A 5,552-nucleotide genomic window follows, 5' to 3' on the forward strand; every position below is an offset into this window, starting at 1 on the left:
TGCATGGAATATTTGTATTTTTAAATCGCTTTGTCAGTCTGTTACAGATAGTTCCTCTTGTCTTAAGCTTATCTGGGACCAGCTTGCGTACAACGAGTCATCCTTCCTACGGAGAACTGGTGCTGTCGTGAAGGCAGGTTTGCTGCCTTCCATGAACGTCCCTTCCTCAGAACCCCACTTGCTTTGTCTTTTACTCCTACTCCCATGTGGAAATGTTTAGATCAAGATTAGACTTTGGATGAATTTAAAGGAGATGTGCTTTTTAATTTATTATTATTAATTTTTTTTAATTTTTAAGTGGCACAGTTTTATCTTTTGTGTGCCTGTTACTTGTGCTGTGGTTTTGGTGAGGAGTTGCTCCTGGCTTTTGGGAACCCTGGTGGCTGTAGAACATGGAGCATTCTTTTGAAAACAGCCATTGGTTTAATACAATATAATTTAATATATCACTTTAAAACTGTTTTGCTCTTGTTCATGACAGGATCAGGTCCTTCCTAAAGCTTCGCTCCTACAAGCCTCAGCCGCAGAAATGCGTCCTACCTTGTTGTCTGAGCAAGCCCCTGTTTTATTGTTTCTAATCCTGAACTTTTCTGAGATGCTTGATGATGCGCTGCTGGAAATGCTAAGAAATTAATTGCTAATATCCTTTTTTCTAAACATTCTTTAGCACTGCTACATTAACAGGAAATCCAAAGCTTCAGAGATCACTGCCTCAAGTCCTAAAGCACAGCAAGTGTGAGCCGGTGCTTTAGCAAGTAACTGAAAAACGAGAAGAAAACGTGCACGTACAGGTAGGCATTGTGCCCTGCGAGGGGTGCAGGGTGGGTTAATTAAGCTCCACACATCTAAAGGCAGATTTGAGGGGGGGGTGATGAGGCAGCAGCCCCTGAACCCTCCCTGGGCTCAGCCCAGAGGGGGAGCGGGGGGACTTCTGTGATGGTTTTTGGGTGAAGGTGCGTGGGGTGATGGCTGCAAGGGTTGGGCACAGGGGCTGCTGCCACCAGAGCCTGCTGAAAGGACAATGGGCCCCAAGGGGGTGGCCACGAGTCCCTGCCTGGCAAGAGATGATCTTCCAGCAGCAAGGGGAAAGCTCAGAAGGAAGGAAGAACGGCACCATGTGTGAACCCTCTGCGGGTCACCTTCAGAAACAGCATCGTGGGGAAGATGCCACAGTCCTGGGTCCGCATCCTGCATCACAAGGTAAGATGGGGATGAACTGCATAACTATAGAAAAAATTAGGTGACACTATGGGCAATATTATAGGTATTAAGTCTTGGGGGCTTATTTGTGGATTGCCTCACCTAACAGAGAGAGTTTCATCTCTAATTGAAATGACTGATCTCTCTCAGTGTGGCAAATGTTCTATACTGGATTGATTTAATATCTTGTGAAATATATTTAGGCAGCACTGTTATGACTGTACTATTGCTATGGTGAGATTAGATGCATTCAAGCCTTGAGGTTTTAAGATCACTGTTATTCAGCAGCAGTAATTGCTCGAGTTATCTGAAATGCTGCTGGAAAAAAAATAAAGTGACAACATCCCAAACTATCCGCATTTACCATCAGAAGGGCTGGCTCAGCCCTCCTGGGGGGTAACTAATGCGAGAAGCGAGCAAGCCCCTTAATTTCTGTTAATTGAGGTCTCGCTGTTTCGCTGCCTGACTTTGGGTGAGCTATTTTACTTTCCTGGCATCTTGAATCCATCATGTTGCTCCTTAATGCAATCGTGCTGCTGCTCCTCAGCCCGCACCGATTTCCTTCACTGTCTAATCAATTGATGATTTTTGCCCCCTGTCATTCTCCTAAACTAGTTACAATGTAAGAACGCTCCGTAAAGTATTTTTATATATATAGCATTTTATAATATTTAATTTGTCTATTTCTGTAATAATTACTAGGGATGATAATGAGAGAAGGACTTACTTTAAAAAGTTACGTGGGAGGTGGAGAAATTCTTACAGACACGGGATACCTTTGACCATCCTGTGCTGCCACATTGGTGTGGCAGAAACTGCAGGGATCTGCAAACCTCTTGGTTTAAATCCTGTGCCATAGGTGGCTGTTGATAAAGTAGATTAAAAATTGCATGTCATACAGACTGACCGTATTTCCCTACATACATTGGTCTGTGTGCACGAGGATCCTCTCATGTTAATTGTAGGTAGCTAATTGCCTTCTTTTTTACTCTCCAAATTGTCTGAATTATTATTATTAATAATAATTATTAATAGCCCGGCCTTTCCTCCTAATTTGGCAGCGACTTTGCTGTCATGGAAAAAGAGCCCTTGGCTGACGCGACATCGCCAACCAGCATCAATCCGACGATGTTGGAGTTGTTGTGCCCATCAAACCAGTTGTGCAGAGGCTTAGCTGAGTAACAAGAGGGGTGAAAAACCCCTCTGCAGCACAGGGTTCGCATCTCAAACTCATCTTAAGAGCCCGGCAGAGCTTCACCAAGGCATTTCTCGGATGCATTTTATCAAACCTCTCCTTAAGCTGCTGCTTTATTTTTAGGCCGCACAGATGGCAGGCTTAAGAGGACAGTGACGAATGCGCCTGCGTCCAATTTATTTTCTATGAAGCCTTGAAGCTGTGGAGTATTTTGCTAGGTTTTTATGCGCACTAGGCCATTACCGACTTACTAATGTTGATGTTTCAATAGCGAGAATCAACCTAACTGGTTTTTGACTTTCAAGCAATGAAATGGAGCAGGAGACGGGGGAAATTATAAGGTGAAGCACAGGGAAGCTCCTCTGAAGAGGTGGTTTGGCTCAGATAAAATGCATACCAGAAAAATTTCATATTGTATGTGGTCTGCCTGTCCTCTGCAGTTTTTTCTTGAACCTGAAAGGTCGACTATCACAATCATCTCAGCATATTCTCGTTTTTAAGTCCCCTTTCTGTCAAGTAGAGCAAACGCTAGTTACCGAGGATATTTATCTGAAGTACCTACTTTTAGGCGAGTGCTTTTGCAGCCGCAGACTTAAAGCCATCTATGTTTTTCTGAGAGACTTCAGCCTATAATAGCAGCTTTCAAAGTGCAACCCACGGATGGGTAATACCCAGCCAGCAAGTCAGTTCCTTGTGGTATATCATGTACTTACACTATTCACCTTGCTGCAGAATTTCTACATTATACAGGGATGTGGAGCATTCAGAATTCAGGCTGATATAACATAGGTATGTCATTGCTTGTCCAGGTCTAATGATCGACAGGATGCTAAAGACATGGGGCTTCATTTTTACTAAATTCGAAGCAGCTTCCTCACATGCTGAGCACACCATTTCTGCTGTGATCTACAGACCCTGCTGTAAAATTAGTTCCAGAAGGGAAATTGATATATGAGTCCATGGAAAGAGGAAGAGAGCAAAAAAAAATCAATTGTGTAATGCTAAGTGTACAGAGCACTGCCTTGGATGGCTTCCAAAAAGGGAATGTGAACTGATCAAAATAGCTTTTCTTGACACTTTTGTCCCAGAATCTGGAAAGCTTGGACAGAAAAGGGGCTGCGCAGCTTCCACTGGCACTTCAGAGTTAAAAATACCCCCTTGTTAGCCTTCAGGTGACCCTGAAAAAGCAGAAAATCTCACAGCTGTGCAGTTCAATGCCTTCACCTCTTCTCTTTCTGCAGGCCAAGGAGGATGCTAAATGGCAATGGGAGGGCCAAAGGGTGGATTTCGGCGTCCCTGCCCTCCAGGCTGTGCCCAGGAGATGGCTACACCCCGTCTGCCCGCCCGCAAACTTCACGCAGGATCCCCACCATAAAATGAAGAAGATGATCATCAGAGTTTGGCTCACGCAACTTCCCAGGTCAGCGTTCGCAGTGTTGAATTCCACATTTGGGGTTCTAGGTGTGTGTTTGAGGCTGTGCAGGGTACTGCAGAAGTACAAGATGTCAGAGATACTCAGAATTAAAAGCTAATGAATTATGTGGATGGCAAGAAAAGGAATTCGAGGTGGAGAATAAATGTCAGGCTGACACCAAGGGGCGTCACTGAGAATCTTATTTGATTCTCTTTTAAAAGGTTTGTAAGGCTTATGCATACAAAAGCTGCAGAGAAATGATGCAACTTGCTTTCTTGCCCACTTTGGCAACAAGGCCAGAAAGACTAAATAATATTATAATACCTTTGCCCAGACTAGTTGTGAAAATATCAGGTAAAAAGCTTTATAGTTTTTTATTAGCAATTTTCCTCACTGTTTTGAGCCTGGCAAAGCACATTGAATAATTATTAGAACTTTTAGACTGGATAAAGGGATATTTTGCTTCAATAGCATCAGTGCCAGGAAGCAATGGACAGTGATGCAGGCAGGAGCAAATACGGTGCCAGCATCCACCCTGCTCCTGTGTCATTCCTCTGTGCAGAAACACTTTAAAAGTTACATTCTTTGGTGAATTAATGCTCAAAATCTAAGCTCTCAGGACAATACCAGCCTAAAGGGAGTCTGTAGTCATTTTACAGCACTACGGAGTAATTGATGAGTGTTCAAATTCATGAATTACTGTATGAGCAAATGACTCCACAGCTGCTGGTTTATTAGGTGGCATCAGAGCTTTATATTATATTATACTATATGATTATTAATATGTGCTATGCAAAATGGGACTCTGCTGTCCTCCACGTAGACCACGTTTCATAACTCATGGCAATGCTTCCTCACCTCAGGCCCTGGTATTTGCCACCATCATGTTAACACCCTCCAGGTGGTCAAACTTGGAAAATAATACAGGTTTTTATTGTGCATAAGACTTCACTTGGGTCCAACAGCGTAAGATAGGACCTAAATTGCATGAAAAGCAATTTTTTTTGCCTTAGAGCAAGCTTGTCACACCGAGGCTTATCTTTTTGTTACAGGTGCTGCCCGATGTCCTTTGATGTGATGCTTTTGCTGGTGAGGGTGTGCATGACACCCCCCTGCTATTTGGTGCCTCTCCTGCAGGATTTGAGGCAGAAACCAGCACAAGATCCCATCTGGTTGCTGCTGCTGCCCCTGCCCCACGTAAGTGCCTCATTTACTGACTTGTTTTGCCTCTTTTCTTTGACTAGTCAAGCCTATTGCTTCTCTGCTCAGTTATATCTGCTCACGTGAGGCTTTTTTGTGGTGAATATGCTCCCGGTAAACACAGATGCTATTACAGTGGTTTTGGTGATGCTTCAAACCACATTTCTTCTGCTGGTTGTCCTCCCAGTTGTGACACTGTGATGTGAAGAAAGCCCCAGCTGATGAACACAGTCCTCTGTGCATCACTCTCACGTCTTTTGGTACAATAGGGGGGAGCGATGGTGAGAGAGGTTTAATGCTTGAGCTTCGTTTGCCCAGCACGTGCTGTGCTGAAGCATCGCCATCCTTTCTGTGAACTCGTGGCTGAGCTGCTGTGTCCTTTGTTGACAAGATAAGGCCATGATACGGGTGTGATTTAGAGCAGGGTTAATACAAAAATCCCTGTAACAGCTGGAATGCCCATGTTTTCGGATGGGTAGACCATTGCTGGGTAATATCACTGTGAGAAAAGAGTCAGGTGAGCCAGTTCTACCTGAAACTGTT

This window comes from Columba livia, chromosome 5 (genome assembly GCF_036013475.1).
Source record: "Columba livia isolate bColLiv1 breed racing homer chromosome 5, bColLiv1.pat.W.v2, whole genome shotgun sequence".
In the NCBI taxonomy this organism is placed as follows: Eukaryota; Metazoa; Chordata; class Aves; order Columbiformes; family Columbidae; genus Columba; species Columba livia.